This window comes from Aulonocara sp. 'chitande type north' Nkhata Bay, linkage group LG20, assembly GCF_057382095.1.
Source record: "Aulonocara sp. 'chitande type north' Nkhata Bay isolate Kocher_YH1m ecotype deep benthic linkage group LG20, A_spYH_male_GT1.1, whole genome shotgun sequence".
NCBI lineage: Eukaryota > Metazoa > Chordata > Actinopteri > Cichliformes > Cichlidae > Aulonocara > Aulonocara sp. 'chitande type north' Nkhata Bay.
The window spans coordinates 18,850,470-18,873,926 of record NC_141363.1 but is presented as its reverse complement, the minus strand read 5'-3'; the positions used below and the strand labels follow the sequence as shown (position 1 = coordinate 18,873,926).

Here is a 23,457-nt window from a genome sequence, read left to right as displayed (position 1 = left end):
AACAGCTAAAGTAACACCACTGTTTAAAAATGGTGACAGACACCAATTCACAAATTATAGGCCTGTCTCTCTACTTTCTCAATTTTCAAAAATACTGGAAAAAGTCTTTAGTAATAGACTTGACAAATTTATAGATAAACACAAAATAATAACGGATAGTCAGTATGGTTTCAGATCAAATAGATCAACATCATTGGCATTAATGGAACTGATCGAAAATATCACCAACAATATAGATAAAAGACAATGTATAGTTAGTGTATTCATTGACCTAAAAAAAGCTTTTGACACAATTAATCATGACATATTACTTGATAAACTGGAGTACTACGGCATTAGAGGAGTGGTGTTAGAATGGGTAAAGAGTTATTTGAGAGACAGGCAGCAATTTGTGAAAATTGGGGAACATCAATCAGAGTGTGTGGACATTGTTTGTGGAGTTCCGCAGGGGTCAGTATTGGGACCAAAGCTGTTTATCCTCTATATCAATGATATATGCAGAACATCAGATATACTACAGTTTATTCTATTTGCAGATGATACAAATATTTTTTGTGCTGGAGAGAACTTACATCAGCTTTTGGAAATTGTCACACAAGAAATGATTAAACTGAAAACATGGTTTGATAGAAATAAGCTATCATTAAATTTGGAAAAAACTACATTTATGTTATTCGGAAATTGTAAAAAAGATGCAGGAGCAAAATTATTAGTAAACAATGTTGAAATAGAGCAAGTTTCGGATACAAAATTTCTGGGTGTGATAATAGATAACAAAATCTGCTGGAAACCTCACATAAAGCATATACAAGCCAAACTGTCAAGAAGCATCTCCGTACTAAGTAAAGTTAAATATTTTTTGCCTTCCAAATCACTCCGGGTACTTTATTGTTCACTTATATTGCCATATTTGGAATACTGTGTGGAAATTTGGGGAAACACATATAAAACTGCACTTCAACCAATATGTAAAATTAAAAAAAAAGCAATCAGGATGATTAATAAAGCAGGATTTAGAGACCATACTAACATCATGTTTTTGAAATTAAAAATACTGAAGTTTATGGATCTTATAAAATATAAAACTGCAAAAATTATGTACAAGGCCAGATACAATATGTTACCAGGAAATATACAGAGGATGTTCTATGACAGAGAAGGAGACTATGAATTGAGGGGGAAATTGAATCTAAGGATTCTTAAAGCACGGTCAAAGGTTAAAACCTTTTGTGTCACTATTTATGGGGTAAAACTGTGGAATAGTTTTACTATAGATCTACAGCAATGCTCAGGAATTGGTAAGTTCATGAAAATACTTCGAAAACTGATTTTGGAAGAATATGATACCGATAAAGATGATCACCCATTGTATGTATAAAAATACCAAATTATATCAATCACGGTAGCCAAGTTTATATAGGTTCTCCTCGTGTATCGTGTGGAGTATGTGATGATGGGAATTAGGTGAATTATGTGGGATCAATAAGATGTTGAGCAGGGGTAGGAATTAATAAGTATGTTCATACTTCTTCCTACTCCTTTTCAGACCAAACATTGTTACATTATGTCAGACGATTTTGTTTTATTTCATTATATATTTTTTGTTTATCTGAACACATACGTGTGTGTGTGTGTGTATATCTACATATATATTCGTATCTGTAAATGAAAATATATGTAGTGTGTATATATTGTTTTTTGTTTTATATGTCTGAAACAAATAAAGATACAATACAATACAATACAATACAATCTATCTAATAGACTCCAGTTTGTGCATGTAAATGGAGAGTCCTCTTCACACACTGAGGTTAATTATGGAGTTCCACAGGGTTCAGTGCTAGGACCAATTCTGTTTACATTATACATGCTTCCCTTAGGCAGCATCATTAGAAGACATAGCATACATTTACACTGCTATGCAGATGACACCCAGCTCTATCTGTTCTATACTCTGGGGCTGGAAACGCCAAACCATGCATATTTCTAAAGTCTCCATTATTAGGGGCGTGGCCTCTTTGACTGTGAACTCAGAGGTCAGCTGAGCAAGATGCTGATTTCTTTCCTGGACTTCTATCAAGTCAGACCTCAGAGAAGTCGCCCCCTGCTGGACATTAGAAAGCAGTCAGGTCTGAGTTGTTTCACGACTGGGAGTTACATTTTTCTTTATAATAAGTTAATAATAAAGAAATAAACTCGATGTTCCTGCTTTTGTGACTCTCTTCTTGTCCTTTAAGACTCCTGTGACTCTCGATGAGAGCCGCAGCTGCTTCCATCGAGTTATTTTGAGGTGATTCCCCGTCCTGCAGCTGCGCTCCAACACTTGCTGGTCAGGGTGAATTCACTGGTGTAACACCAGGTATCAGGTTTCATTCATCAGGTAAGAGCTGCTATGTAAGGAGACAGCAGGAGCTGTGTGTGTGTGTGTGTGTGTGTGTGTGTGTGTGTGTGTGTGTGTGTGTGTGTGTGTGTGTGAGGTAAATGTCACTGGTGTTGTGTGCTTACCTGTCAGTAAAAAGCGAAGAGGATTTTTTGAAAAGGCCATCTTTTAAAGGTCAGAGGTACAGTCACAACTTCAGCACCTCGACACACAAACTGAGATCAGTGAACACAACGCTGGGATTTATCCCAGAGTGGACACGCCGCACTGTACCGATAGTCATCCATACAACAGTCCATTGTTACTGTTACTGAAGGAAAATTAAACTTACTTTAACATCTCTTACAGACATAAAGGCAAAATTCACTGTGTTGTGTTTGTGCTGCACAGTTTTCCAGGTTGGTTGTACTGTTGTACCAGATATGACTGCAATGACAATAAAGACGTATCTAATATTAACTTCAAATTGAAAAACAGGTGGACGAAAAGTGGATAACAGAAGAAATCCTGCTCGGTCTGTGAGGGCTTCAAAGATGGACCCTCTGTCATAGTCTGGTTGGGCACCTGCAGGTCTCAGACAGCGGCTCCTCCTCCTTTAGGCGGAGTCCGGTTGCCCCTCCCTGGCTGACCACCTGTGAGCAATCGTGCCAGCGGTATATCAGACCTGCGCTCTCAACCATTCATCGCCTGAGTATCTGCTATCCCCATGTTAGTTCAGTGGAGCATCATAAACCTTGTCCTGACGCCGTGTGATGACTCACCTGTTTTTTCTTGTCCTCAGAGATAGCACCCGGAGTGGAGATCTCGTTCCCCTCGCGCCCGTCCTCCTGGACCTGGGCCGCCTGCTGCTTACACAACGTGGCCTGCCGGCCCACCACTCACCTGCCTGCCTCCCCACGCCTCGACCGCTTCCGGGCTTTCCGCTCCACCTGTCCCCTCCATCTGAAACCAAGTAAGGCAATTCAATTCAACTGTGGAGGATTGTTGGTTGTCTGCTGGATCCCTCTGATCGTGATCTCCTCTTATTCCAGTGCCCCCGGTCCCTACCTAGTCCTGTTTCTACCTCCCCGCTGCCCCCGCTGTTCAGCCGTCTCCTAGAGGTGTCTAGGTCGCCCTCATTATTCACCTACGAATCCTACGCGCCACTAGTGTGGTGGCGTCGCTTTGTTTTTTACCTTTGTTTACCTGTGGGCGGAAATAAATCATTTGTTCTCTGTCACCTCGCTTCCGGGTTGGTTTCTGCACCTGTGTCCATCCCTGTTCCCTCGTGCCGCTGGGCCGTGACACCCTCTGCTGAAGTGTACAGTAGATGACCACACAGCAACAACACAGAAACCCAACATAGAAGCAGACAGAGTGAAGAATCATCTTTTCCCTCAATTATTCCACTTTTTCACCTTAAATTAACGATAATGTGAAAAAAGCTGCACTTATCCTTTTAAATGTGCATAACTGTGTCATGAACCGAAGTTCAGCGCACAAGCTGGACCCAGAAGCAGAGCCAACACACACATGAGTATGAGAAAACAAACTTTATTTTACCGGAAGGTGTCCCGGGAAGGTAGAAGGAAAACACGCGTGAAACTAGAGAAACCAAGGGACCGAAAACGGGACTGTGGGAGGCTGCAACAGAAAAAGGAAAAGGATTATTGGGGCGCGGGGAAATAGCAGCATACGTGGGGGAAGAGTATGAGTCTTACGGTGACAGCGGGGCCGTGGGAGCCGGAGGGAGGGGTGAGGGTCCGCGGGGGAGCTCCAGGAAAGTCGAGGTGGCGAGTACTGAAGGCGATCCAAATTCCAGACGGGCAGGTGAACAGGCAGGTGGCTCAAAAAAACACGCCGAGTTGTTATCTGAGTGCACAGGACAGAATTAGCGCAAGTTCAGACAGATGAGTTTTCACAATCGCTTTCCCGCAGGTGTACGTTACCGCTGTGAGACGACTACGGACTGGCGTGGAGCAGCAGGCTGGGCTGGATCAAATAGTCCGCCTGATGATCGCCTGGGATGGGGTGCAGGTGTGGAGTTAACAGCCACGCCCGTGGGCGTGGGCATCCCATCAGCTCCTCGGACGCCGGGACCATGACAAACTGAATTCCTCCTTATCTGAATAAGCCTGCTCCACATCAGCGCAGGTCTCTCCCTGGGAATGTTTGGAGGATTATACTCCATGACCATGCTCCATATTTATATGCACTGTTTACAGGTTGTTGTAGTTTAATACACTCGTGTGTAAATGCTCAGTAGTAGAAGCATTTATAAGGCAGCCCAGGTTTATTAGCCATCCCTCATTCAGGGGCCGTTGGCCTCTAACGGTCAGTTTTACTACAAACATTAAAAGCCAGAGAGTTTCTCCTCTTAACTGTCACTGATTATAACACGATGGATGATTTAAGCCCTGTTCTGTTCATGCCTCATATTAAACACAGGAGTTATAAAGTCTTTAGTCATGTTCCCCAGCGCTGTTCTCGAGTCCCTGTGAGGATAAGTGCCTCCTGAGAGAAGGCAGGATTCACCTTTGACCTTTGAAGAAGCACATATTTGTCACACAGACGCTTACAGCTGCCGAGTGTCTGATCGGGGACAAACCAGGACCCTGCATCAGTGGTCACATGACGCTGGTTATCAGCTCACTCACATGTGGATGCTGCCAGCGTCTGACCAGTTACAAGCACGGATCGTGTACTCACAGCGGAGTGGCTCTGCTCTGTCACTGATGTGATCAGCTTTTATTCTGAAGCTGCTCTCAGGGTCAGCTGTACCTGCAGGTAGATCTGACTTCAGTCAGTCGAGCTGATTTTCTCGCCTCTTTGAAACCAGAAACAGGAAAATCAAACCAGCAGACCGTCAGCAGGTTCCAGTTTCTGCTCTTTACACATGAATATCCAAACCATCACCAAGGAAACACAGAGGAAAAGGACAAAACAGAAACACAATAGAATAAAACCATCTTGGATTTATTTATCTGATAATTAACATCGTCGTGAGCGTGCGCCCGTCTATCAGCCTGATAACGACGTCCATAAAGTCGACGCAGCTCGGAGTCACGCTGCAGAGCGCTAAAACTACAAACTGAAGCTGGTGTGTGAGTCTGAGTAATCAGTCTGACATCATTGCTCTAGTCCAATCACCTTCCTGCTCGCCTTCTTTTGAGCCAATCAGCCTCCACTCTGTGTGATTTAGAGTGTTGCTCTCCCTCCTTCTCCTATCTCCACCTCCATGGTCAAAGCTCCATCCAAGCCTCGGGCTTCATCTTCACCACCCTCGCCATCATCATAAAAGCAATAACAGTCATTTAAAAAATATTTAAAAACCTTTGAAAAAATGATCTTGTGAACTTGGACAACTGAATAAAATAGAAATCCATCTGTTTGTTCGGTGAAGCCTTTATCACAGCCTGTCGTGGTGAGACGTGGAGCTCGCAGCCGTCGCAGTGCGGCGTGTCAGTGCATTTCACTGTGTTTGTGTGCTGAAGGCTTCATGATCAGCCGCACTGATTTAGTTATTCATATTTAACACAGACTCTATCGTGAATGATTCAGAGCTCGCTCTCCCTGATCAGCAGAGATATCGAACACAGTTTATTAGAAAACAAGCTCCGCCCACAAACGCTCAGAGCCACGGGCGACCGTGGCTCAGGGGATTGGGATGCTCATCTGTAACCGGAAGGTTACCGGTTCGATCCCCCAGCTCTCTCTGTCCTGGTCGTTGTGTCCTTGGGTAAGACACTTCACCTACCGCCTACTGGTGTTGGCCAGACGGGCCGATGGCGCGATATGGCAGCCTCGCTTCTGTCAGTCGGCCCCGGGGCAGCTGTGGCTACACCCGTAGCTGCCTCCACCAGTGTGTGAATCAATAGTGGAATTGTAAAGCGCTTTGGGTGCCTTGAAAAGCGCTATATAAATCCAATCCATCATTATTATCTCCGTGCATGTGGATCCATATCTGCAGGAAATCTGCTGATTTCAGCAGAGAGGAAGTCAGAGTAGGATAAAGTGATTTTTCATGTTTATTATGTGAAACATGGAGCTGCACAGGATCTGAACCATGACCTGCAGTTTAACAGTTCATTGATTCACTGATGTGCAAAACTCTTCGATGCTGCAGCACCAGAGGCCGTCGCAGGGGGCTGGTGCCACCCCTGCCCCCCTCCTGGACACACTCGAGTTAACACATGGCCAGAGGAGACACTGACACTCAGACCACGGAAGGAACCAAGGAGGGAAATGAAAAAGGACGCTGTTTTTCACTCTTCTTCCTCTCCCTCGGCTCGTCGGGCCGTCACAGAGCTGCAAGATCGCAAACTCCGTGTCACTTCCTCTGATCTTCCCTTTCCCATCAAGTTTTATGTCTTTACTGGATCCATCTTCATCCTTTCAGCAGCTTTTTTCTTCCACTCCAGCGCTGAAAAAAAGCTCAAATTCTTCTTTGTCACAAACACTCATTTATTCCCCTCTGAGTCCAGAAAACAAACATCAAAGTAAAAACAATCTGTGGCTTTTCTTATGTCACTTCCTGTTTGTATGCTTACAGCAGCGTGCGTGCTCAGATCACCGAGGAACCCGGGGAGCCTGTCAGACAGACAAAGAGAAGTCAGAGGAAATCAGAGGAACAGGTCTGATGGAGAGATGGATCCACATCATGCTCGGTGTGTGGGAGGAGGTCAGGAGGAGGTCCAGCAGTCTGCAGCCATCTGTGAGGACGCTACAGGTCAGTCACTGCTGTTGGAGAGCTTTGATCAACTGATGAGTCCGATCCACCGTGCAGCAACATCTGGAAACATCAGCTTCATGTTTCAGCATGACAATGATCCAAACACAGTGAAGGCACAGCTAGATAGAAACACACGGGGGAACAGAGCCAGACCTCAGCATGACTGAAGCAGCGTGGGATCATCCTGACAGGGAAACATCCAGAAGAGCTTTGAATGTCCTTCAAGGAGCCTCAGCAGGCTGTTAGTGAAGGCGAGTGCACAGCAGTCAGACTATAATGAAGAGATATTTTTGTTTCCAGGTGAAAACTACTGACTGAGACGTCAGTCACACGTGAAGCTCCTGCTGGGCTTTAACGCCACTGCTGATGCCTGCTGGAGGTACAGATTAGAAACTGGAGCCGTCGACGGAGGGCGTCCTGTCCCAAACGCTTAACAGACCAATCAGCACGTGTTAGCAGGACGCCAGTGATTTATGGGTGTGGTGTCAGCAGTGACGTGGGCCTTGTATCAGACCGTTGGGGTGAAGAAAGTGCTGAGCCAGAGTCAAAGTTTCTGTTTTCCTGTCCAGCCACAGTCAACGGACACCAGAACGAGGGGCCGCTAACGAGGATTGGGCATGTGGAAGTTTGTGAGACACGCCGACCCCGGGCGGACGCCCACAACCCACCGAAGACAGTGTAGTCTACATCTGCTGTGGCCAACAGCTCAGGATCCTCCAGGAGGAACGAGCTGTGGAGCAGGACAGCGACCAGCTTAGCCTCCTGCTGCCGTGAAACGAAGAAAGTGGAAGATGAACGAAACGAGGCAGAATATTGGGCCTTCAGAGAGAAAAGCTGAAACTTCCGTTTGGTTTTAAGGCCAGTCCTGCAGCATCTCATCCAGGCGTGGCCCTCACATACAGACTGAGCTTATTGCTGTCAGTGTTCATGCTCCGACTGAGAAAGCCATGAAAGCAAAGCTGATATGTGAGATGTTCGCACCATTTAATCTGTTGGTGACTCATGAAGATCATCGTGGCTGAAATCATGTTTGTGCTGCAGCAGAGATTTTATGGCTTCCCATCAACATTTTCATGCTCGGTACACAGACCGACGATCATCACTGGAATAATTGCAACAACACAAACAGACATTATTACTGAGCTTCAGAACCTTCATGTGACTCACTAACACAAACATGTTGCTGCCCGCGAGGCCTCTGATTAGTTTCTGTCTGTGATTATTAGCCTCCTCCTGCACAGCTGTTTAACTCATTAGCTCATTAGTGTGTAAACACATACACGCACACGCGCACGCACACACAGTTGGTTTTTGTTGCTATGTACACAGCTGTCCCGTCCTGTCATTTGTTCCTGTCGGCTGCTCGGCGGCGCTGAAGCTCTAGAACTTACTGATAGAAAAAACATCACATGAAAAATCTTTATTTAAACTCTGAAACAAATGATGACGATGACCATAATCGCCACCATCCTGACCCCACAGAGGAGAAAGAGCTTCAGCATCGAGGACCTGTGACATCTCAGCGAGCACACACCTGCGACAGGTGAGACACTCTGATGTCACAAAGCAAAAATGTGGAGGAGACCCAGAAGGTTTGAAAGAAACTAACAGATCAGGAGGGTGAAAGTAAAACTCTGTGATGCCTGGTGATACAACGAGGCTGAGTGTAACCCTCCAAACATTCCCAGGGAGGACTTCCTGTGACCTTAATACGCAGCCAAGCACAGGTGTGGGTCACACAGGTACGACAGCGCCTCTCTCTCTCACCTCTCTCAGGGCTGCTTGTAGTGTGATTTTCTGTCCCGATGCTCCCACAGTGATGATCTTCCTCCGACGAGCCTCGCATCGCTCAGTTTGTCATAGAATAGAAAGTCTAGATTTGAAATCCTCTCTCAGCTGATGTATTCGCAGTTTGGAAAAGCGCTGCTCTGCACAGAATATTTCTCACAGGTTGGACAGGAGCTGATCGGTTTACTCAGGAAGGCCTGCACCATGAAGCAGGACTTCCTCTCATCCACGCAACTGTAGGTTTCCACAGGTATGGAGCCACTGCCTACTGACCAATCAGATCTCTGGAAAATAATGGTGTCACCATTCCTGAAGATCCCTCGGAGCTGCGAGTGCCACAGCAGGAGGCCCAGAGGTTTTCAGAGTGTTTGATGATGTTTAATGCAGACACATAATTCTACACCAGTCTTATGGATCAATAAACATGAATATGATGAATGATGATCCTCTAGATTTGTGACACGCCATTTCCTCTCCAGATTACGAGTCATCTGCTTTAGGGTACGTGTTTGAGAATTATACCACGGAGTCAGGTACTTCTGATTAGAGACCTTAGTTTTCACAGGAGCTACAGTATCCAGAGTCGTACGTAGTGAGGAGGTGAAATTATTAACAAGATGATCGACCTCTGTTGGAGCAGCGTTCAGATAGCTGCTGCTCTATGTTGGTACAGGGCATTGGAGATGATAACAGTGGGTGGATTATATTCTTAAACTTAGTTACAGCGCTTTCAGAAAGACATCTACTGTGATGAAGTCTACTCTGTAATCAATTATTGTAAATGTTATCAGGAAATGATCAGACAGGAGAGGGTTTTCAGGAAACACTGTTAAATGTTCAGTTTCTATGCCATATGTTAACACAAGATGTAGAGTGTGATTAAAGTGGTGAAGCCAGTTGAGAATCACACCTGCAGTCAGTAAACATCAAACTTCAGTTTGACTTTGATATCAGAGCAGCTGCCAACGCTTTGTGAATACAGCCTAACAATCAGTGTGTTTTTATCTCTGTGCTGTTTGACCAACATGTATTACTGCAGGCAGTGGCTGAGAGCTCACGTGTATGAAAGCACAGCGGTCATGTTAAGCACATTATGATGAGTAAACACTCAGTGAAGGCTAAAAACAGCTGATGGAGAGTTTCAGGGTTTCTTTCTTATCATAAAATGTTCATGCTAAAAATTGTTTTTCATGTTTTTCAGGAGTGATTAAAGGAGACACAGCACAGTGAAACCTCAGCATGTGGAGTCCACAGCTCCAGATAAACATTTCCACAGAGATGAATAAATCACCGCTTAATATTCACAGACATTAAAAAGAACCAGATGCTCCTGCTGACTCCAAACAGGAGTCGCTATCATGGTCTGGCCTGCAGGACGGTGACGCTCCCTCTTCATCTCACTGGCCAAATATGGATCCAAGTACGGTGCAGCTAAACTAACTGCTGGGCTTGGACTGCACTGCATTTACACTGTGTTAGGCCTTCAGACGCTCAGCATGCATGATCAGGAAGGCCTGTACAGACAGCTGCATGCACACGAAGCATCGACGCTGTGACAGTGCACAGAAACAAAGTCGAAAAATCTACAGGGTGGATCATCATTATTAATTAGTTCAACATTATCCGTCCAGAGTCCACAGGTGTGCATTAGGAGGCCGTTCTGACTCAGTGCTGGGGTGAAAAAGTCCCACTGAGCGCGCTCACAGATTACTTGGTGCTCTTACGTTTGTTCTAGCCGATGCTGTGAAAAGAACACGAGAGAAGAAAAGAAATGCCAAAGCAGATCAGGATGTGTGGCTAGCAGAGGAAACCCCATGAGCAGGGGGGCGAGGGGAACGCAATCTTCTGTGAAGCCTGTGCCTCGCTGCAGTGGCAGCTCTGTGTAAGTCACTGTCACTGCTTGTAACTCATATCAGAGCAGGCTCATCTGACCCCCCCACCGCCTCACATTCAAATCACTGTCCGTCTTAAACACAGCTGCTGCACGGCAACGCCTCCTGACAATCACCGTTACAGCGTGAGGTCAGCACGCCATGGTGTTACCGTCAGAGTTTTCACTGCAAGTGTCTGCAAACAGGAAGTCTGCACGAGGAAAAAAAGTTTCTGTATCCACAGACACCTTACTTTGGTGTAACGGAGGAAAAAAGTCCACATGTGTGACTTTAATGGCACCACCTTCGACTACCCTTTGGCTTCTTCTAGGTACACTTGCACACCATTTTTGACTGGGCTGGTAGGTCGTTCCATCCTGGAGAGATAACCACAGACCTTCTGTGGATGTAGGCTTCCTCACATCCTTCTGTCTCTTCATGTAACCCCAGACACACTTGTTGAGACCAGGGCTCTGTGGGGGCCGTACCATCACTTCCTCTTCACGATGAAGATAGTTTTTAATGACTTTGCCTGAGTGCTCGTTGGGCTCGTTGTCCTGCTGCAGAATACATTTGGGGCCCATAAGCAATAATTTATATTTCTGAAAGCTTTCTTTGTTTGCAGCACTTTTCCCTGTATGTCCAAAACAAACTTCTAAAGTCAAACAGCAAAGACATTATTTAAAGTCAGCTCATCTCTCCTTCAAGGTGGTCTCCTGCTGCAGCTCTGGAGCTCTCCCAGCACTGCTGCTGTTCAGTGTGTGAGTGCGGGATAGATCCAGGAAGTCCAGGGACTGATGTCACGCAGTCGCTGAAACACTCCTGGCGTATGAAACCTCAAATTCAGAGTTTTGTGAAGTTTAAATCTAACTTTGTGGACTTATTCATATTAGAGTCTGAGCTTTACTCTAATCTACGCCCCTCAGCGTGCCCTTATATCTTGTGGAGCCTTTGTCTCTGTGTTCTTGCTATGTGCTGTTTTATTTTGTAGTACCTCGCTTTTACTTTGACTTCCTGTGTGTCATTATTAGCTTCTCAGCTGCGGCGTCTCCGCTCTGTGTATATACAGATATACAGACTCTCTGATAACGACTTTGAGCTCCGTAACAAACAACAAGGATTTGTTAGCCTGTCGTGTTGCTGATCAGGACAGGCTGTGATGTCACAGGTTTGTCCTCAGGTGAGTGTTCTTCAGGTTATTTCAACGCCGCTGACTGGCAGCGTTAGCCATCTTTCCCCACACACTCCAAATAACTTCCTGAAGTGTAAGCGAGTTTTTTAAATGATCACAGTGACGGTACCAAAGATTGTAAATGTGTGTTTGAAGGGTGGCCTGATCAAAGAAGCCCCACGGAGACATCGAGTGCTGCAGACGCTATAAAATACACACCAGTCAAACGAAAGGTTCCCGCAGATCAAAGGAGGATCTGATCGGAGCTTTCTTTGTTTGGACATAAACACAACGAACTCGTTTGTTTTCTCAGTCAAACACTTGCATGTTTTCTCTGATCGTTTTTAATCTGTGTGTTTAAACTCAGCGTCAGTGTGATCATTCTGCAGCTCGACTGGTGACCTGCAGGAGATCAGCGAGCGACGTGCTGATACGCCCGAGGTCGCTTTCATATTAAACACAGAGTACGACTCATGTATTTACATTTAGTTTGGATGGGAGTTTCTTTTCTGTGACCTACAGAAGTCCTAAAAACCACAAAATGAGTCTGAGAAGAGCTCCTCTCCTCGCGCCCGATCACGTGATGCAACCACAGATCAGCCTGAAGTCCTGAACAAGCACTTTGTCCTTTACCAAGTCTGCTTTCATGTAAAGACGGACGTCGCTGAAGGCGTGAAGTAGTGATGTGTGATACCACTGACTTCCTTTCCCATCCAATTCCAAGTAAAATTCAGGGTGATATCGATGATACTGATCCGATGCTCTGTACAAAAACGTACTGTGTTCAAATTATAGCTTCATAATGATTACAGGACATCAGGCAACTTGTTCTTATTCTTTAATTATGAAGAATTATCACATAGAAATAAAAAACCTGAAGTTGTGTGTTAATTGATGCTGTCTGCACACGTATATCTTTTCATTTGACATGAATATACTTGCCTGGACAATTCAACATTAACACTTTCCCTCATTCACAGTAGTGCTGTGCCACACTGCAAAGGCAATCAGGCAGCTAACTGGGGAAAGGGTGGTGTGCTGTGACTCATGAGGTGAAATCTCTGAACACATTTTAATCACCACTATGTCACTGTGATTGTTGCTTTCCACAATAATTAACACAACAAAACACACCTTTCAGCTCGTCATGTGTTTTGAAACGGGGTTTTGGTATGTTTTGGATACTTCCTAAAACAATATATGAAAGTGGCCACTTTCATGAGTGAATCATATCAGCCTTCTAAGTTCACGATATGAAGTAGGCCACATCTTTTATAAGTTTTTTCTATTTCTTTTCCATATGGGTATTGGACTTGAATGATAAAAGCAAAGTATTGATCCGATACCAATACTAGTGTTGGTATCCTTACTATCGACATTTGGATCGATCCGCATGAAGCCTGCCGTCCAGGTGAGAGTGGGCCTGCTGCTCACCTGGTCTCTGAGGACTTCATGCTGTCAGTTCAGGTCTTATTGATGAAAGCCTCATTTTGAAGCCAATACAGAGCCGATACTTTTAACCTTTTAAAGGCAGATGATGCGGGGGAGAGCAGGGGTCACGACTTATGTGATGAATCATCATCTGTAAATTATTAACACATTTCAATGACCCTGTGATTTACATCAGCGGTCCCCAACCCCCGGGCCTCGGACCGGTACCGGTCCGTGAGTCGTTGAGGCTCAGGTGTGAAATGTCTGGTTTTCAGGGTTTTTATCGGTTTTCAGCGTTATTTTGTTATCGTTTTTATCGATAACTCGGGTTTCCTTGGTCTTTTCACGTGTGTTATGAATAAATCTTCTTTTTTTCGGTACTAGTACTAGTTTTATTTTGTTGTATTTATCCGCGACACCTTAAAGGCCGATCTGTGAAAATATTGCCGGGCATAAACCGGTCCGTGGTGCAAAATAGGTTGGGGACCGCTGTGTTAGACAATAAAACACACCTTTCATCTTTTATTTTGAAATGTGCCTGTCAAAGGCTCAGCTTCTGTAGTTTCAATGTGCTTCAGGCTATAAATCAAAACACTTCATATGTATATAACACAGTTCGGTGGGGGGCAGAAACAAAATATCGATGCTCCTCTTTGGCAGTTACCAAAAGGCTTTGGGGGCTTTACTGCGGCCCTCTGGACGGGAGTGCAGCTGACACTGAATCATAACATAACCCAGGACAATAGAGTCAGTCTGCACTGCAGAGACGGTGTTTTCCTGTAAGCTAAACCCGACACATCCTCAGGGAGGACGTGACGCTCACTCCAAGGCCTTTACTCCAAGACAATTCCAGAATAAAAGCTGGAAATGAGCTCACTAAATCAGCGTTAAATGTGTACCAGCTGACACTGGCGGCACGAACCAGACCGGCTCCACCTGATGAAATAAGAAGTCCGGGGAGGCTGAGCTCGCGGGAGCTTTGAAGAGCGTGTTCAGGATAATGAGAACAGGCGTTATTTACCTGCTGGGAGTTTCTGCACTGAGAGTCCATCCAAATGTCAAACAGTCTATTATCTGCAGCTCATCACACCTCCTCCTCCTCCTCACAGCTCCTTTCGCACCTCCTTTTCTTCTTCTTTCTCCCGACCCTGTGCAGCAGAAGCTTGTCAGCGTCCCACCCACACGCAGCCTTCCAGAAACCATAACGTAACGATGGGGCAGATATCGATTTGTTGTGTCTGTTTTTATGGATTTTTATTGTAGATTTGAAATGCTCCAAAGTGCCATCCACATAATGGTGCACTTTACCTGCAGTGAGATAATTAGAACAAGATGTCCTTTAAAACCATTCTGACATCATTCTGCTTTCCAGAGGAGCCATATCCCCGCCGCAGCATTTAGCCACCCACACGGGCGTGCAGCTCCTCCGCTGTCCCTGCCATAGGTAACAGGATTATTGAGCACATGCACACCTGTCCTGATTGTGAGCATGACACGTTTTTTGTCCTGTGAACCACATTCAGAGTCAGAAACAGGTCTGAGGGATGCATGTGGATGAGTTTCGGTCCTCAGGTCATCAAGCTGCTTACGTCCACCAGGTGGACAACCGTTATTGGGGGATGTGGTCCAGATTTAGAGCGATGGCAGAAAGACTCGATAACCCAGAGAAGAGCAGAAGCCTCGCAGCTACGAAACTTCAGAACAGAGCGAGATTAGCCTTCCACGCTGACACTCACCTGTGTGTGTTCAGCCTTCAGAAAACTGCCTGAAGGGAATCGCTGCTGCCTCACACAGTCCACAGCCAATCAGAGTGCTGGATCACAGGGCTCGCCTGAATGTTGGGGTTGAGTCCTTCCTCTACTATATAAAGCACCTGAGGTGGGTATTGATGTGATTTGGGCCATTATAAATAAAATGGAAAGAAATCAAATGGAATAGACTCGTCTTTGTTGTTCTGACATTCTGTGAGCGTGAGTAAAAGGTTTGATTGTTGTTATCCTGCCGGACGGCTTGCATTTCAGCCTGTCACCCTGCTATGAAGCTTCAGCAGAAACAGACCTGGCCCGTCACTGAAGAGAAGCTAAATGGATTATAAACTAATATCCAGTCAGAGACAGAACGTGGGACAGATGACGGACAGCCAAACAAATGAATCTCCTTGTTTTATCTCCTGCACCCTCATTACTGTCTGGGTTTCTATCCAGCAGCACACTGACCTGTCGCTGCCCTGAGTCTTTGTAGTGCCTAATGATGGCGTTACACGCCGTTACAGCAGGTGATTAAAAACGTCATCCATTAAAAACTGAGCAGAAGACAAGGATGAAATTACAGGAGAGAAAGTGATGAAACAAAGACTCCAGAGCCTGCCTGAGGTCCACTTCACCGCTCAGCACAGCAGCATGTTCAGTCATTAACGCTCACAGTCAGAGAGCAGTCCTTTCAACGTCACAGCTTTGGGGAAATTAAAGAGAAAAATACATTTCATGTTGTTTCAAAGCTCATCCATCCTCCCACAGCTCGTACTTATTATTCTGTCTTCAGGAGCTTGAACACGATGATAGAAAAGAAGCATGAAAGCTCTGATTGCACAGTAAGCATTAGCAACAGGAGCAGGTTTTCCCTGTGATCCTGGGAGCTGTGGTGTCCCTGGTTGGGTCTCTTAATCAGCCCCACAGGAGGGGGCAGACAGAGGGCCAATCAGGACAACTTTCGGCTACTTCTGAAACCAGTCTAAACATAATTATCACTAAGTAATTGCTGCTACTTCCAACCTATTTTGCGCATTTCACTAAACCCTTCCGGTGGTTTAAGACCAAACAGTGTTTTCTCACCCTCAGTCGTCTTTTGCTGGTTGTTCAGGTCGTCTGGCTGGATCCCAAGGTCGTGGACCAGAAATGTTCACCGGCCTGGACCCGAATTTCACGTCCCAGGTCTTTCACCTCTACCTGGAGAGGGCTGTCGACAGACTTCAATGCTGGCTTCCCACGACGTCAGGATACAGCAGTCAGACCTTGGATTGGAGTCACAGAGACGTGTCTGTTGTTTCCATCGCTGAGCTCGAAGGACCAATTTAAATGACAGGGGATTTCTGTTTTTACTTCCGGCGCCCCCCGTGTGCGGCAGCCTGTTACAGCAGCTCTGCTCATTCTGAGTTTCTTTCTTTCTTATCTTTTTTCTCGTAATTTTTTTATAACTAACGTATTAGTAATTAGACTCTGCAACCATGTTCTACCGTTTTGTGCTAGTCGTTTTTCTCAGTTTATTTCTACTTTTTTCACCCGTGTCTGGGGACCCAGAGCAGAGATCCTTTGTTTACAGTAAGGATCAGCTGTTAGCGCTGAGTCCTGCAGCGGTACTGCCGGCGGACAGACCCGATATTCCCAGCGAGCTGAGGAGGAAAAGACGGGGGTGTCGTGCTGGGAAGGAGCGCCGTCGCCCGAGAAGGAGACGTTATCGACCATCTCTTCCTTCTGTAATTATTGGAAACGTAAGATCTTTGCCCAATAAGATGGATGAGCTCACGTCGCTAACCTGGTCACAGAGGGAGTACCGGCAATGTAGCATCATGATGCTAACGGAGTCGTGGCTAACATCGCTAACTCCGGACACAAGCGTGACACTACCGGGATTCCAGCTGCTGCGAGCGGACAGGACCAGAGACAGCGGTAAGAGGAAAGGAGGGGGACTGGCAGTTTTTGTGAACGACAGATGGTGTAACCCTGGGCACATCACTGTAAAAGAGCAACTCTGCAGCAGAGACATTGAGCTGTTAGCCGTTAGCATGCGTCCGTACTACCTGCCCCGGGAGTTCTCGCATGTTATCGCGATAACAGCGTATGTCCCCCCCTCGGCCAACGCGGATGCAGCCTGTGACTCTCTCCACTCTGTGGTCAGCAGACTGCAAACACAATCTCCGAGAGCCCTTCTCATAATATCAGGGGACTTCAATCATGCCTCACTGGACTGCACACTGCCCACCTTCCCCCAGTATGTGACCTGCCCAACCAGAGTCAATAAAACACTGGACTTACTGTATGCCAATGCAGAAGAGGCATACAGTTCATCACCTCTCCCTCCACTGGGCAGATCTGATCACAACCTGGTGCACCTTGTCCCTGTGTATGAGCCCTTAGTGCGCAGGGAGCCACCAGCCACCCGCACAGTACAGAGATGGTCAGAGGAGAGCGAGGAGGCTCTTAAGGATTGTTTTGAGTCGACTGTGTGGGAGGTGATCTGTGATGACCACGGTGAGGACATCGACAGCCTTACTACATGCATTACTGACTATATAAACTTCTGTGTGGATAACACTGTACCTACCAGGACTGTACGGTGTTTCTCCAACAACAAACCTTGGATTACCCCAGAAATTAAAACCGTCCTCAAGCAGAAGAGGAGGGCCTTCAAATCCAGAGACAAAGAGGAGTTGAAAAGGGTGCAGAGAGAGCTGAGGGGACTGATAAGGAATGGGAAGGACAGCTACAGGCAGAAGATGGAGAACCAGCTTCAACAAAACAACGTTGGTGAAGTCTGGAGAGGCCTCAGAACCATCTCGGGCCACAAACAGCAGAACTCTCTGCCTGGGAGGGATGTGAGATGGGCAAATGAACTGAATCATTTCTTCAACAGATTTGACTCAGCCATGAGGCAGTCTCCAACATCGGCTGCAGACTCACCCACCCCCACTGCTGCTGTTCCACCTCAGACACTTCACACCTCCTCTATTCACCCTGCTCACTCCCCCCCACCCCCAACAACAGCATCCAATACACACTCAACACAAGGCTCCAGCCTGTCTCTCTCAACCACCCAGGTTAGGAGGGAACTGAGGAGGATTAATGGCAAGAAGGCAGCGGGTCCAGATGGCATCAGCTCGAGGGTCGTCAGGTCCTGCGCGGACCAACTGTGTGGGGTGATGGAGCACCTCTTCAACCTGAGCCTGAGGTTGGGAAGAGTCCCACAGCTCTGGAAAACCTCCTGTGTTGTACCAGTGCCAAAGACTTCACGCCCCAAGGACCTCAACAGCTACAGGCCGGTGGCTCTGACATCCCACCTGATGAAGACCCTGGAGCGGTTGGTCCTGGCTCAGCTTCGGCGCCTAATAAGCTCATCACTGGACCCACTTCAGTTTGCCTACCAGCCTGGCATTGGAGCGGATGATGCCGTCATTCACCTCCTACATCGTTCCCTCGCTCACCTGGAGACCGCTGGAAGCACTGTGAGAATCATGTTCTTTGATTTCTCCAGTGCCTTCAACACCATTCTTCCCTCGGTTCTAAAGGACAAGCTGGTGAACTCTGGAGTGGACCATCACCTCACTACCTGGATCCTGGACTACCTCACCGACCGACCACAGTATGTGAGGACTCAGGGCTGTGTGTCGGACAGGGTCGTCTGCAGTACGGGGGCCCCACAGGGAACGGTTCTGGCTCCGTTCCTCTTCACCATCTACACTGCAGACTTCTCCCACAATTCCACCCAGTGCTTCCTGCAGAAGTTCTCTGATGACTCTGCAATAGTCGGCCTCATCACTGATGGGGACGACAAGGAGTACAGAGGTCTGACCCAAGACTTTGTGGACTGGTGCCAGCTGAACTACCTCCAGATCAACGCCAGTAAAACCAAGGAACTGGTGGTAGACTTCCGCAGGCACAAGCATTCTCCACTGCAACCACTGAACATCCAAGGTATGGACATTGAGGCTGTGGACAGCTACAGGTACCTTGGTGTTCATCTGAACAACAGACTGGACTGGACTCATAACTCAGACGCCCTCTACAGGAAAGGGCAGAGCAGGCTGTACCTGCTGCGGAGACTCAGGTCGTTTGGAGTGGAGAGCCCACTCCTGAAGACCTTCTATGACTCTGTGGTGGCTTCTGCTATCTTTTATGGCGTGGTCTGCTGGGGCGGCAGCATCTCTGCTGGGGACAGGAAGAGACTGAACAGGGTGATCCGAAGGGCCAGCTCTGTTCTAGGATGCCCTCTGGACCCAGTGGAGGTGGTGAGTGACAGGAGAACGGCGGCTAAGCTGTCATCCCTGATGGACAACATCTCCCACCCCATGCAGCAGACTGTGACAGCACTGAGCAGCTCCTTCAGTGGGAGACTGCGGCACCCACGGTGTGGGACGGAGAGATTTCGCAGGTCTTTCCTCCCCACTGCTGTCAGACTCCACAACAAAGACTTTAACTGATCAAGCACACACATCCATACATATGCAATAATACTAAGTGCAATAATCCTTTCTGTCATCGTTGTATTTTTACTCAGTTGTATATAGTATTTGTATTTGTATTCTATTTTTATCTTATTGTATATTTATTTTATTTTATTCTACTGTATATAGTATTTTATTTTATTCTATTCTGTACAGTTGTGTACTGTATTTATTCTTATTGTATTCTAATTTTTGCCTCATAACTTTTGCACTGTCCACTTCCTGCTGTGACAAAACAAATTTCCCACGTGTGGGACTAATAAAGGTTATCTTATCTTATCTTATCTTATCTTATCACCCCGTAGTTCTTCAGCTAAGACACCTGAGTTAGAAAATTGTCATTGTCCTGTCACAACCACACCTCCCTGATTGGTTTACATACTCAGGTCTTTAGTGGGATCCTGGAAGAGCTTCTCCTGGGAAACTTTTTTTGGGTCACGCCTGGAGGAGGGACTTATTTATTTATTTATTTAGGACAGTGCATGTTAATGAACATAAATGTAAAAAAAAAAAATTACATGAATGTAAACATGCCAGATTATAGCCAAAGGCTAATTTCCATCTGTTGTCCTTAAACATTAAAAAATAGACATAATAATTCATAAAAATTCATCATTCATTCATAATAAAAACTCCATCACCAAACTTACACATACACACCATTCTGTTCCCAAATAAAACAGTAAAACTATACAACTCATACATGATCACACACTTGATTTGTCCATAACCAGTTTTTAACCTTTGCCTTAAACAAACTGAGTGTAGAGCATTCTCTAATGGGTTGAGGAAGACTGTTCCACAGATGGCCTCCTGGACAGAGAGGACGTTCTGCCCAAATGCTGTCCGTCTGTGGGGTATAAACACGTCTCCTCAGATTAAAGCTCGAGTGGTCCTGTCTGAGCTTTCTTTATGCCTAATGAACTGCTTTAGTGGTGGTGGAGCAAGGGAGTGTAAGACTTTATATATTAAACTCACTCTTTTAAGTTTCACTAAGTTATTGAAGTTCAGTAATTTATGTTTTTTTAACACATGACAGTGGTGGTGGGAGGTCGGTTTTTTGTCAAGTAGTTTTAAACTTCTTTTATAAATGTTTTCAATAGTTTTAAGTGTTGTTGGACAAGCAAGTGACCAGGACGTCAAACAATAGTCCATATGAGAGATGATCATTGAGTAAAAATAAGTTTTTGCAACATTCATATTTAAATTATTACGTATATGATTAAAATTTCGATTATTAAATTTAAGTACCTGGGACACTTTATTTATGTGACTCTTGAAGGATAATGTTGGGTCTAGAATGACCCCAAGATATTTAAATTCTGGAGCTAATTCAAGCTCTACTCCATCCAGGAATATGTTTGACTGCTTCAAGTTTCAGGGGCGTTTTGAAAAATACATGCAGACAGTTTTTGAGGTGTTCAACATTAGGCATGAGTCCTCCAGCCAGCTATGCATTAATGCTAAAGCAGCTGTAAGATCTTTTGCCACCTGCTGGACACTATTTGCTTGCGTATATATAACTGCATCATCCGCATACATTTGAGCAAATATATTTGGACAGACTTCAGGTAAGTTATTGATAAAAAGAGAGAACAATAAGGGCCCAAGAACAGATCCTTGAGGAACCCCTGTATCACAGTCTAAATATGGAGATTTAACTCCATCCAACACCACACACTGTTTCCTGTGTGAGAGATATGAGGCAAACCCCTGAAGAGCCTGACTGGAGATATTAAACTGAGTCAATCTGGACAACAATATCTGATGGTTTACAGCAGGGTTGTCAAACTCAAATACACAGTGGGCCAAAATTCAAATCTGGAACAAAGTCGCGGGCTAACATTAATATTTATTTTTAAAAAAATCTTCCTCCAGATATGAGAATGAATCTTTTCTTATGGACTTGAACACGTTTTGCTGAAAAACTGAATATGGAACAAGCAAAGCTTAATACTAAACAATATATATATTAGCTGTATAATACCAGTAGGCCAGCTCTAATAGTCAAATGTAATTAGGCTGCGGGCCAAATTTGGCCCGCGGGCCAGAGTTTGACACCTATGGTTTACAGAGTCGAAAGCCTTCTTCAGACTGAACCTGATCTGAACCACAGAGGTGTTTTATGATTGGACTCTGACGTAGATCAGGGTCATCCAGAACACACACACTGTTCCAGCCTCACAAGTGCACTCGATACCACAGCACCACACGCCAATGAGTGACTTTGATCACGAATCGTGCCATCTGTAGCCTTACCTCCTGTACAGCTGGCTGTAAGGAGATCAGTCTCTGTTTCTGAGCAGAGCTCCTGCTCCTCCACAGGAGGCGATCAGGATCCTTCCTTTGGAGGATTGTTAACCGTGCCCAACCATGGGAGGAGACCCTACTTGTGGCCTGGGAGTGGCTCAGGACACCCCAGGAAAAACTGGAACACTACGCCACCACGACTGACTGCAGACCTGTGAAAGAGGATGGATGGACCTGTGAGTACACCCTCGAGACAATGCTGACATTAAACAAGAGCTCTGATCATAAAGGTCTCTCCAGCACTCTCATTAAAGGTCCCAGCAGCTTTTCTTCACTTTCCACAAAGAAGAGAAATGTTAGTGTTGGAAAGATGGCGTAAAAAGTCTTCATCGACAAGTTCAACCTGAAGGTGAGTCTTCATCTGATGACAGTAAGAAATGTGGATTCTCTGGAGTAATGTGAGTCCTGATAAGTCTGATCATGTGATATGAGTCTGTGAAAGTCAGTCAGCCAGCTCACCTGTGTGGATGCAGGCTGTTTAACACCACTGCAAAACCACTACAAAAACATTCATCTTGCAGAATATGCCTGTGTAATTATCAACAGATCACTTCCTGCCTACACTTAACCAGAAACACACCAAACAAACACGTGTGACCATCTGAGACGTTACCGAGTTTAGAAACACCAAAAACCCACAGTGAACCTTCCCCTGCCCCCAAAACAGATCGCACATTATTTTATATGCATGAGAGATGGTGCAGAACCTGAGCTGAGTGACTCACACTGACACAATGATCCTGTGGTACTTAAGCTTTAAAGTTCAGCATTTTAATAATGTATTAAAATGTAACAAGGACAGGCTGAAAGCCCAAAGTTGGATAGAAGCTCCAATTAAGGTGTAATTAGCATTAACGCAGTGCAACAGGAATACGAGAGATAAAACGAGGCGGGAAGGCAGCAGTGACGTTAATGGAGCCTGAGAGCGGGAGGGCAGGGACACATGAAGCTGTCTGCTGCCGGCACAGCTTCACATTCAAGGCTTTTGGCACCACAAACGATGTTATCCATCCACAGGAAACAGAAAAGCCTGTGCAGTCCCTTAACTCTGCTGAGGGCTCAACAACAGCCGTCCCTTTATGGGACATTTAGCCCAATGAGAAAAAATGACAATAATCAGTTCTGTGTGTAGTTGTACTCGGCCAGTACAGCTGTGCTGCGGGGCAAGCCGTGCACTAAGTGTGCACGTGGCCAACAACACGAGGCCATTCACTCACTGGTTTACTGCGTTAGCTGGGACACATACTTCTGCATAGCTGCACAGTGGGCTCACACGTTATTATTGCAATGAATTTTCAGAGATGCAGAGATCACAGCCTCTTACAAGGATTTAATCTACCCTGAGCGGCCACACCTATCTTACCTGACCAGAGGGCGGGGCTTTGGGGGTTCCTTTGAACACGTTTACGTTTCTTATTGTGTGGTTTCTTTTTCTGCTGTTCACATTACCAACCTGCACTGCCTCATCAGCACGTATATGTAAACTACACACGCGTCCTCCTTCCTCCTCTTACAAGATAAAAGCAAACCTGCCATCTACCCGAGGTTTCAGCTCTGGTTAGAAGATGAATCCAATTT

The 23,457-nt window shown here is 45.7% G+C and overlaps 1 protein-coding gene and 1 long non-coding RNA gene across 2 annotated transcripts in view; one reads left to right on the top strand and one right to left on the bottom strand.

The window, feature by feature from the left end:
- The window catches only part of LOC147305434 (uncharacterized), a 479,902-nt gene that overhangs the window by 371,377 nt on the left and 85,068 nt on the right, over nt 1-23,457 (top strand). The gene's annotated exons all lie outside the window — the stretch shown is intronic.
- Nucleotides 1,885-22,019, bottom strand: LOC147305437 (uncharacterized). Its single transcript, XR_015126684.1, has 5 exons — nt 21,829-22,019; nt 4,309-4,521; nt 4,081-4,231; nt 3,142-4,003; nt 1,885-3,012 (listed from the first exon to the last, which is right to left on the bottom strand). It is a non-coding gene; the product is annotated as an uncharacterized LOC147305437 (long non-coding RNA).